This window comes from Stegostoma tigrinum, chromosome 26 (assembly GCF_030684315.1).
Source record: "Stegostoma tigrinum isolate sSteTig4 chromosome 26, sSteTig4.hap1, whole genome shotgun sequence".
Classification (NCBI taxonomy): domain Eukaryota; kingdom Metazoa; phylum Chordata; class Chondrichthyes; order Orectolobiformes; family Stegostomatidae; genus Stegostoma; species Stegostoma tigrinum.
The window spans coordinates 36,529,505-36,541,963 of record NC_081379.1 but is presented as its reverse complement, the minus strand read 5'-3'; the positions used below and the strand labels follow the sequence as shown (position 1 = coordinate 36,541,963).

The window sequence follows — 12,459 nt, the reverse complement described above, 5'->3', positions numbered from 1 at the left end:
TCACAAGTGGGCACTTTTTCTCCCTTTTCTCTCTGTCCAGATCTTGCACGAATTTGAATACTTTAAACAGATCTCTTCTCAGCCTTCTTTACACTAATACATCAGTACCACCTTCTCCAAACTTTCTTCATTACTGAAATTGCTCGAACCATTCTTGTAAATTGCTTCTGCATTCTTACTAATACCTTCACTTCCTACCTAAACTGAAGGCAATACATCAGTTAATGCCAAGCGAGTATTTTACATAAGTTCAAGAAAGTCTCCTTGATCTTGAACTCTATGTCTCTACCAAAGAGACTCAGTAATTGCTCTATCAACCGAACCTATCAAGTTTAATAATTTATGTATAAAAGAAAGCCCCAGGTTCTACTGTTCCTGCTCTGCTTTAAAGTTGTACCCATTATTCTATTTTGCCTGTCTCCATTCTTCCTACCAAAATGTGCCATTTCATACTTCACAGTAAACTTCATCCACTACCTTCTGACCACTCAACCAACATGTTTATGTCATTTTGAAGTTCTACACTATCCTCTTCACACTTTAAGATGTTTCAAAGCTTTGTATCATTTGCAAGTTTTGAAATTGTGCCCAGTTCATCAAGGTCTAGATTATTAATGCATATCAGAAAAAAACAAGGGTCCCTGGAGAGCTCCACCAAAGCCTTTCCCGACCTGAAAAGCATCCATTGACCATTATTCACCATTTCCTATCACTTAGTCAACGTTGTATCCATGATAACCAAGTGTGAAGCTGGATGAACACAACAGGCCAAGCAGCATCTCAGGAGCACAAAAGCTGAAGTTTCGGGCCTAGACCCTTCATCAGAGAGGGCTGTATCCACATTGCTTCTGTTCCTTTTATTCCATGAACTCAAATTTGATCACAAGCCTGTTGTGTGGCATTATATCCAAAATCTGCTGCCTTTCCGGACACCACACAACAGCACAGCCCTTATAAACTCTTCATGTTACCTTACCAAAAGCTAAGTAAGGTAGATCAATATGATTTTCCCTTAAAAACTACATGTTGGATCTTCTTAATTAAACAGCATTTGTCTGTGGGACAATTAATTTTGCCCAAAATTATCGTTTCGAGAATTTTCCCAGCCGCCAGAGTTAAACTAATTGGTCTGCAGCGTCTTGGCTAATCCAGACACCTTGTTTGAGTAAGGGTGTAGCATTAGCAATTCCCCACTCCTCTGGGATCAGCCTCTTGACAAAGGGAGACTGATTTCTCAGTATCTCTGGATGCATCTCACCCAGTCCTCATGCCTTGTCAATTTTAAGCACGGATGTCTAACCAATTCCTCCTTTTCAATTCTAAACCCTGCTAGTGACTCAGTCACCATGGCTTGGACAACATCTTTGATCTTGTTAAAGACAGATGTAAAATATTAATTTAATTGCCACACTCTCTGTCCCTATGTGCAAATCCCCTTTTTTGGCTCCTAACTGACCCTACTCTTCTTTACCCTGATTTTATTATTTGTATGCATACAGAACAAATTTTAATTCCCCTTTATGTTAGCTTGCATTCTTGTTCCATTTTTTTTTGCTTCTCTCATTTGCTTTTCTCACTTTCCCTCTATCCCTTTTATGTTCAGCCTCGATTGTATTTTTAACCTGACATCATAAGCACATTTTTTTCTTCTTTGGATGATAATTGCTACCTCTTTCGTCACTCCAGCAGCTCTGCTTTTATTTTCCTGATCTTTCTTGTTTGAGGAAACGTACTTTGAGAAGGCTTCTGCCATCCGTCTTTGGAAGAGGCCCATTGTTCAGCTCCAATTTTTCTACCAGCTGTGGAATCCAATTTATTTGACCCAGATTCATTCATTTTCCACTAAAGTTGGTTTTGCCCCAATTAATAATTCTTCCTCTATCTTGTGCATTAATTTTTCTACAGTTCCTAAAAGTTATGGAGGTGATCAATGTCCCAGAAAATGGTCCCACATTGACATTTGACCTCTACAGTGTAAGAACCAGATCCCGGAGTGTCTCTTTTTTGATTGGAGTGAAATGATACAGGAGAAAGTTCTCCTGAATTTCTCGCAGGCATTCTTACCCCTCTTCATCCATTACATTATCACTGCACTTAAAATATATTTGGATAATTAATGTCCTCGATTATAACTATTCTATAATTTTACACGACTCTGTAACTTCCTTGCAAGTTTCCTTTTTTACATACTTCTGACTAGTTGGTGGCCTATAGATATGTTGAACATTAATGACACCTTTTTTGTTCCTTAGCACTAGCCAAACTCTTCTCTCCTTAACTTCTCTGGCATATCCTCTTCCCAGGACTCCAACACTCTCATTAATCAATACTGCCAACCCTCCCCTTTTCATTGTCACTTATCTTTCATGAATATCTTTTAGCTGTGAAGAGTAATCCTTCTGAATGAGTTAATGCTGAAGTTGCATTGTTTCATCCAATCTAATGATGTCTAAGGATGGAGAATTGGGTAGCCTAGCATGAGATCCTGATTGAATCAGATGTGGCATTTCTACCTCCTGATAGTTGCAGATATGACTAACTAGTTAATATTACTATCACTATTACTTTTACTGTAAAATACAGCTTCTTATATAAAACAAACATCTCTTCTTGTTAAGACTCTCCAATGGGTTATTTGTTACCACTGAAAATTAGACTCAGCACAGAAAGGAGGATTGCTAGCAAGCATCTATTGAACACAAGCAATCACTGATTGATAGTTACCCAGAGCCCTATACAACACTCGTGAACAGTTCTGTCCTTGCTTCAGCTAGGTGTTTGCTGTAGCCACAACATTGTATTTCCAATCTTCACCTGCAACTCATCAATCTTACTTATCTTGCTCTGTTAATTGATATACATGAGCACCAACAATGATTTTTTTTACTTTCTTTCTTACTTGGACTCCACCTATAAAATTATTATTCTTTATTTAAATGCCACCTATCCCCCCCGAAACTCTGCACACCTTGAAATTCATTTCTGCTCTCCTGGTGCTGACACCCTTCCTGGTTTAGCTTAAACTCTCCATAGCAGCAGACATTCTGGAGTTCCCACATAGCACAGAATGTGTATTTTGAAGGGTGGCAGCTTTACCATTCCTTTATTTGTAGTTAACATTGCCAGTGCTAATGAAAGCCTTACAAGTACCAATAACCTTTAAAACAATTAATAAAATCTTACTAATACTGATAAATCTACCAAATACTGAACACACAATTTACTAGTTGCAGTAAACACTCACTCCACACAAATGCTAGACCATGACCATCACCAATTAGAGACAATCTAAGATTATCACCACCCTTTGACAATCTTTTGTGTTACCATCACTGAATCCTCCACCAAGAATATCCTGGGGATTACTAGTGACCAGAAGCTCAACTGGACTTGCTATATAAACACAATGGCTATAACAGCAGGTCAGATGCTGGGAATACTGCAGCAAGTAACTCACCTCCTGACTCTCCAATTCCTGCCCACCATGTATAAGGTATTTGTCAGGAGTGTGACGGAATACTCCTCCACTTACTTGCATGGGGGCAGGCCCAACAACATTCAAGAAGCTGGACATGATGCAGAACAAAGCAGCCCACTTGATGGGCACCACATCCGCTCCCTCCACCTCTGAAGCTAGTAGCAGCATTGTATCATCTATAAGATGCACTGCAGAAATTCATTAAAGATCTTTAGAAAGTACCTTCCAGACCCACAACCACTTCCAACTAGAAGGACGAAGGCAGCAGATACATGGGAACATATATACCACCACCTGCAAGGTCCCCTCCAAGCCAGTCACTTTCCTGACTTGGAAATATACTGGTGTTCCTTTCTGTCGCTGGTTCAAAGTCCTGGAATTCCCTCCCTAAAGGCATTGTCGGTCAACTGTGGCTTATGGCACGGTGGGTCAGTGGTTAGCACTGCCTCACAGTACCGGGGATCTGGTTCTCTCCCAGCCTTGGGCAACTGCCTGTGTAGAGTCTGCACATTCTCCGCGTGGCTTTGTGGGCTTTGCCTGGGTGCTCTGGCTTCCTCCCACATTCCAAAGATGTGCAGGCCAGGTGAATTGGCCATGCTAAATTGTCCACAGTGTTCAGCAATGTGCAGGTTAGATGTATTAGCTGTGGGAAATATAGGGATAGGCTTGGAGATGGATCTGGGTGGGATGGTCCTCAGAAGGTCTCTGTAGACTTGTTGGGCTGCGTGGCCTGTTTCCACACTGCGGGGATTCTATTCTTTGAACCCAGGTGGACTACAAAGGTTCAAGGTGGCAGCTCATCATCATCTTCTCAAAGGAAACTAAGGACCGGCAACAAAAAATGCTGGCCAGCAAGCAAAGCCCACGAGTGAATGAACTGACCCCTTTTGTAAAGCAACTCTTAACCCCCACCCCAGCACAAAATTCATGAATGAATCAAATGCACCATTACCCCTGGTGTATGTCTCTCAGAGGCATAGTCTCCAAATGGGTGCATGCCCCTTGTTGAAAGAGGTTTAGTCAACTCAGATAAGGGATTGGGAATAACCCAGTACTATACCTCATTCTAGAATTATTCTTCAAGTGGCTTTCCATGCAATCTTATATAGCAAAAGTGGGGCATTTACCTTATCAATTTGAACCTTGAGGTTATCCATGGGCTAAACAGACATAGCAAACCCAGGTTAGTTGTTAGTTCACTAGTCTACAACTGATTTCACTTAACAAGACAATTTACATCGTGTCTTAGGGATTCCTAAATGTGTAAGGCTATTTATCTCTGGTGTCTCTGTTACGACCTTGGCCCAGCTGTTTAACTGGCTTATACCAAATAATTGCAAAAGTCACCAGAAATCTATGGAGAGAGTGACCTTGGAACAAGCCTGAAATTGAGTTTAGAATCATAATAAAAGTTTTGCAATTTTGAAGTGGATTGGGGGAAAATCAGTCACAAGAAAAAAAGTCTTGAAAGAGCTAAGGTGAGTTTAGTTTTGGATCTTGAATTGAAGCTGTTGGGGTTTATGTTTATGGATTGATTTACCAATAGAAGATCATTTTGAAATCTTTACAACACGTAAAATAGTGGTATATCCCCCTGAAAGAAAACTAACATGTAACTATAACATATGATGACAGCACTTTGTCCAGGGCTTCAGGAGAGGAGGCAACTTTTAATTTGAAGCAACAGTGTATCTTGACCAGTAGGGGTCAGGCTTTTACTTTACGCAGCATCATCCAGCTGCATGGCCAAAAATCTGACGCCACATTAAAGAGTTAGTTCATTGTCTTCTCCAATTCTGCCCTAGTTAATTGCCATCCATCAGCAGCTCATATGCATTTCCCTTTTAATTTGCATTCAGATTTGAGGAAAAGACAGAGCCCATGTGTTTGATTGAAATAGACCATAGAACTTCAAAAGCCTCAAACCTAAGGATTCTCTTGTTCTTGACACAGTGTCTCACTGTTTGCACTGCCAACATACATTGAAGCATGTATTTGTTTGGGGTGTTTATCACTGCCTGATACCCATGGAAATGAATGCAACACCTTCTCACCATCACAGACCTGAAGCTTCTTCTCCTGCTTCATGATGACAAAGATGAAGCAGCAAACATTGATATGAAAGACTGCAAACTGAAAATTCTGGAAATGCTCAGCAGGTCTGGCAGAGAGAAGCAAGAGTTTCAGGTCATTGACTGTTGACTGAAGGTCCTGCTGAGTTTCTCCGAGGATTTTCTGTTTTTGTTTCTGATTTCCAGCAACTGCGGCAATTTGCTATTGCATCTGCGTGAAGTTGGTTGCAGGGAGTGACTTGTATTTTATGGCAAGCTACCCTTGTCTAGAGCAGTAGCCCAGAAGAGCTTATCCCTGAAGAGCACCAATTCAAAATTAGTTTGTGGAAATAATGAAGACAATATTTAAATTCATTCAAAGCCCAATATAACTGGGGAATGAGGAATACTGGCCCGGATGGTCCTATAAACCTCAAAATGGTGGTCACGTGTGACCAGTATGTTGACTTCTGGGTATCAATATGTTTTTTTTACTGGTTTTCCTCTCTGGCCCTTTAAAAAATTCACTTATATTGATGGGAATTTGGTCCCACTTAACATTGCAGTGTGTGAGTTGTGAATTTACAGAAGTCTCTCCTGACAAAGTTAATGGAGGCAATTACTATTGATTCATTTAAAATTTGATTGTTTATTTCCAGGCCATTACATTCCGGGAAAGAACGAATGAGCAATTTGAGATATGACGTGTTACGTGTTGTGTGTACAGAGGAAAAATTAAATGTGATAGTTCCCAGTGGTCTCCAACATTAGGGTTGTCCTGATGATGTGCCTGATTTAACATTAAGTGCAGGACCTTACTAAAGCTCATTTCCAACTCCACTGTGACCCATAACAATTGGCAGACCACAGCTACTATCACTCTCCATCCCCTGAGAGTGTATTCCCATCCACAACAATGGCCAGGTCTAACTTTTTGTTCAGAGGCCACCATCATACTGTCTCTTATCCGGAATTTATAGTGCCCACCTCAGATGGTCGGGCTGTCAGTCTGTCAGTGGGAGTAGGCCTTCCAATGACCCTGCAGCCTCAGGAATCTCCTCACAACCTGAATTAGTTAGTGAGCTGCTCCCTGCCCCAGTCACAAGGAAAGACCAGTATAATTGGTGAATGAGGAATATTGGCCCAACTGGTCTTGAATACTTCAAAATGGTGGACAAGTGGGACCAGTATGTTGACTACTGGGTGTCAGTTTTTTAAAATTGGTTTTCCTCTCTGGCTCTTTACAAATTCCAGTGCTTGTATCTTGAACATATTGTATACAATTGGGACCTAGAATTGAACTGTTTGGACTGGGTTCCCTATGCAGAGTTGAAAGTACTGGGCTTATTTCTTTTTTCTGTCTAGTCTAAGTTCCCATGCCATACGCAATCATGGAGGCTATGCATGCATACATACCATCGGTATGTTTCTGGGAGCGATGATTACCAATGATATGTCCTGGTCCAACCTCGTTGATGCAGTTGTCAAGAAAACATAACATCTCTACTCCTTTAGGAGGCTAAGGAAATTCAGCATGTTCACAAGGATTCTTACCCATTTTTATGGATGTACCTAGAAGACATCCTATTTGGATACATCACAACATGGTATGGCAACTGCTCTGTTCAAGACCGCAGGAAACTACAGAGTTGTAAGCACAGCCCAACCCACTATACAAACCAGCCTTCCATCCATTGATGCCATCTATACTTCTCGCTGCCTCGGGAAAGCAATGTGATCAAGGAGCCCTCCCACCCTGGTTTTGCTCCCTTCCACCCTCTTCCATCAGGCAGAAGATATAAAAGTTTGAATATACTTGAAGATGTGTACAAACAGAACCAAGAGTAGCTTTTCCCTGCTGTTATCAGACTTTTGAATGGACCTCTCAAATGATAATTCTGATCTTTCTTTCTCTGTACCTTCTCTGCAGCTGTAACCTGGCCTCCACAGCTTGCTGTGGCAGGGAATTCCATCGATTCACCACTCTCTGGCTAAAGAGGTTTCTCCTTATCTTTGTTCTAAATGGTCTTCCCTTTACTCTAAGGATGTGCTCTCGGGTCCTAGTCTCTCCTACCAATGGATACATCTTCCCAACATCCACTCTGTCCAGGCCATTCAATATTCTGTTAGCTTCAATTAGATCTCCCTTCATCCTTCTAAACTCCATTGAGTATAGACCCAGAGTCCTCAAACGTTCCTCATATATTAAGAACCAAAAGAACTGCAGATGCTTAAATCAGGAATAAAAACAAAGTTGCTGGAAAGCTCAGCAGGTCTGGCAGCATCTGTGGAGGAGAAAACAGAGTTAACGTTTCAGGTCCGGTGACCCTTCCTCAGAACTGGAAGAACAGAGATCTGACAAAGGGTCACCAGACCCGAAACATTAACTCTGTTTTCTCCTCCACAGATGCTGCCAGACATGCTGAGTTTTTCGGGCAACTTTGTTTCTGCTCCTCATATATTAAGCTTTTCATCCTGGGACCATTCTCGTGTACCTCCTCTGAACCCCCTCCAGGGTCAGTACATCTTTCCTTAGATATGGGGCCTAAAACTGCGCACAATAGTCCAAATGTGGCCTGACCAGAGCCTTATAGAGCCCCAGAAGTACATCTCTGCTTTTATGTTCAAGTCCTCACAGAATAAATGCCAAGGTTTCATTTGCCTTTCTCATTACTGACTCGACCTGCAGGTTTACCTTGAGAGGATCATGGGCTAGAACTCCCAAGTCTCTTTGCTGTTCAGACTTCTGAATTTCTGAATAAAGAAAAGTATTTCATTCTGAAGAATTAGTTTTTATTTGGAAAAAATGTGATGTTTTCATTCAATTGTAGCTGTCAAAATTGCACTGAGTCAGGCATCAAACATCAATGTTTCAATGAGCATGCTCAAGGGTGACCAACCCTCAGCCTTCAACACTTGTTTCTTCCTTCAGCTAATTTCATACTTAACATTGTCTTCAGCCAAAATACAGGAGGGGGTACGCTGAATATACCTTAAATTGAATGACTACTTTGCAGACCCACAGACTGTTCTTAAGTTGTTATGTATGAATGGGAAAAAGTTGATTTTGTGACATTGACAATTCATTTGCCCATCTGCATGGCTGCTTCTGTGGCAGGCTCCTCCTGGCCTCGCAAAAATCCCAATGAAACAGAAAACATACTTTCTTGAAGATGGCAAATAAGCTAAGAGTTAGGCTGTTCATGGGGAGGACAGGGAAACATTTCTTTGCACAGAAATTAGTGGAAATCCAAAACTAAGTCTTTCCAGAAAACTGCTGCGTAATAAATCAATAAAAATTTCAAATCAGATTTTTTTTGCACAGGCAATGAAATAAACAGTTAGGAACAATGGTGGGTACTGGAGTTAAGATGCAGATTAGCTCCAATGAAATTGAATTGCAGAACAGGCTTAAAGAGACCGAATGACCATGTCCTGCACTTATGTTTCTATGGCCTTCTATGACCCATCAGGTACCAGTGCTTTGGGCTCTCAACTCTGGGGAAGGTGAAATTGGCGTCAACTACATCTTGAAGCTTGTAGTCATTATGCTGTGGCAGAAATAGAGCCGTAATTTGTGTAATTAAACAACATCCTGTTTTCGATCTGTGTGATGCTGCATACACATTTGAAGGGCTGATTGAAAGCTGGGCTGGGTCAGAAAGCAGATGCACAAGGCTTCTGTTAGAACTTTAACTGCCAATTGTCCATAGACTATAGACAGATGAAAGCCTCCTATAGAATATTCCTGTCCTTACACAAAGCAATAAGCAGGCAGGAGGGAGTTAATGTTTGAGAAATTAAAAACAATCTTGAGATTTGGATAATCTGCGTAAATTGCTCAATTCAATCTAATGATTTACGGCACAATTTGAGTCCCTAGTTTATGTTAATGACTTGTAGCTATTCAACCTATCCATTATTCTGTCGTTTTTGGATAGCATTATAATTTGTTGCTCAGCACTATAAACGATATCAGCCAATTGATATGTTGCTGAACTGACACAATAATTTGTCACAATTGGTTGGCTGGTAACTGCAGAGGGACTCCTGCAGCTTGGAGTAAGTTACACATGAAATCTGTGCAACTGACACTTCACACATTTCAGCAATACTGCTTTGCTCAGTATTATAGTGGGGGTGTAAACCATAAACAGAACATACAATTACATGTGGAAGGTAGATGAATCATTTATATTATAGGCTGATATTGCACAGTCTCTTGGCTCATACATCATTATTTACTATATACAATGGTACTGTGTCATGACAAAAGTTTGTACTGTTTCCTACGACCAACATTTGTAAAACTGAGGTCTAAGTTTTCACAACAATGGACAGCTTCTCTGTTGCTTCAAAACTGATTCTATTTGATTTATTATTGTCACATGTACCTAGGTACAGTGCATAGAGTCATAGGACAGAACAAAGAATGCATTGTAATGGCTGCAGAGAAGGTGCCGAAAGAGCGACATCAACATTAAATTTAAAATTTGAGAGGTCCATTCAGAGGTCTATTAAAAGCAGGGAAGAAGCTGTTCTTGAATCTATTCATGTGTGTATACAAACTTTTATATCTTCTGCTGGTGGAGGAAAGTGGAAGAGAGTATGACTGGGGTGTGAGGTGTTTTGGTGATTTTGGTTGCTTTCCCAAGGCAGCAGGAAGTCTAGATGGCATCAATAGATGGAAGGCTGGTTTGCATGATGGACTGAGCTGTATAGACCACTCTGTAGTTTCTTTGCAGAGGCTGAAATCTGGATGTCTGCCTCCCCCCAACCCCACCCCCAAAATGGACTTCATTATTTTGGAAGGGGATAATGGGAAAGGGTCACATTTTGTACATTCACGGTTTATGAAGACTTTTGCTGATTTCAAACAAAAGCTGTCTCCAGTCATGTTGGATATTTATTAGTCAGGAGAGAAGAACACAATGTGTTCAACTTCAACCTGGTAGAAGTAGGCCAAAGCCTGTGGAGTCATACAGTTGTACCTTTATATAGTATGGAAACAGACCCTTGGTCCAACCAGCCCATAATCCCAAACCAAACTCGCCCCACTTCCCTGCTCCTGGCCCATATCCCTTCAAACCTTTCCTATTTATGTATTTACCTTTTAAAGGTTGTAATTTTACCCACACTTACCACTTCCTCAGCAAGTTCATTCCACATTCAAACCACCCTCTTTGTAAAAAAATTTGCCCCTCGTGTCTTTTTTAAATCTCTCCTCTCTCGCCTTAAAAATGTGTCCCCTTTTCTTGGAATCCCCCATCCTAGCCTCTCATTACTTTATAAACTTAGGTCACCCCTCAATGTCCTGCGTTCCAGTGAAAAATGTCCCAGCCTGTCCAGCCTTTCTTTATAACTCAAACCTTCTACACCCGGCAACATCCTGGTAAATCTCTTCTGAACCCTCTCCAGCTTAATAATATCCTTCCTATAACTGGGTGACTAGAACTGGACACAGGATTCCAGAAGAACCCTCAGCAATATCCTGTACAACCTCAACATGCCTTCCAGCTCCTATTCTCAAAGGACTGAGCAATGAAGGCAAGTGTGCCAGTGCCGTTTTTTAACCCAACTGTCGATATGAGACACAAACTCCAAAAAATTATGTACTTACACCCCAGATCCCTCCGTTCTACAACATTATCCAAGTTTGTAGTGGTAGTATGGCGTACTGACCTCTACATCGCCGAGGCCAGACGCCAACTCTCCGACACCACCTCCTACCGCCTCCTCGATCATGACCCCACACCCGAGCACCAAACCATCATCTCCAACACCATTCATGACCTCATCACCTCAGGGGACCTCCCACCCACAGCCTCCAACCTCATTGTTCCACAACCCCGCACAGCCCGTTTCTATCTCCTTCCCAAAATCCACAAACCTGCCTGCCCTGGCCGACCCATCGTCTCAGCCTGCTCCTGCCCCACCGAACTCATCTCCACCTATCTGGACTTCATTTTCTCCCCTTTGGTCCAGGAACTCCCCACCTACGTCCGTGACACCACCCACGCCCTCCACCTCCTCCAGGACTTCCAATTCCCTGGCCCCCAACACCTCATATTCACCATGGACGTCCAGTCCCTGTACACCTGCATTCCGCATGGAGATGGCCTCAAGGCCCTCCGCTTCTTCCTGTCCCGCAGGCCCGACCACGCCCCCTCCACCGACACTCTCATCCGCCTAGCGGAACTCGTCCTCACACTCAACAACTTCTCTTTTGACTCCTCCCACTTCCTACAGACTAAGGGGGTGGCCATGGGCACCCGCATGGGCCCCAGCTATGCCTGCCTCTTTGTAGGTTACGTGGAACAGTCCATCTTCCGCACCTACACAGGCCCCAAACCCCACCTCTTCCTCCGGTACATTGATGACTGTATCGGCGCCGCCTCTTGCTCCCCAGAGGAGCTCGAACAGTTCATCCACTTCACCAACACCTTCCACCCCAACCTTCAGTTCACCTGGGCCATCTCCAGCACATCCCTCACCTTCCTGGACCTCTCAGTCTCCATCTCAGGCAACCAGCTTGTAACTGATGTCCATTTCAAGCCCACCGACTCCCACAGCTACCTAGAATACACCTCCTCCCACCCACCCTCCTGCAAAAATTCCATCCCCTATTCCCAATTCCTCCGCCTCCGCCGCATCTGCTCCCACGATAAGACATTCCACTCCCGCACATCACAGATGTCCAAGTTCTTCAAGGACCGCAACTTCCCCCCCACGGTGATTGAGAACGCCCTTGACCGCGTCTCCCGCATTTCCCGCGACACATCCCTCACACCCCGCCCCCGCCACAACTGCCCCAAGAGGATCCCCCTCGTTCTCACACACCACCCTACCAACCTCCGGATACAACGCATTATCCTCCGACACTTCCACCATTTACAATCCGACCCCACCACCCAAGACATTTTTCCATCC

General features: G+C 42.8%; 1 protein-coding gene across 3 annotated transcripts in view; it reads right to left on the bottom strand.

Annotated features, from left to right (window-relative positions):
* The window catches only part of srrm4 (serine/arginine repetitive matrix 4), a 767,477-nt gene that overhangs the window by 42,491 nt on the left and 712,527 nt on the right, over positions 1 to 12,459 (bottom strand). The gene's annotated exons all lie outside the window — the stretch shown is intronic.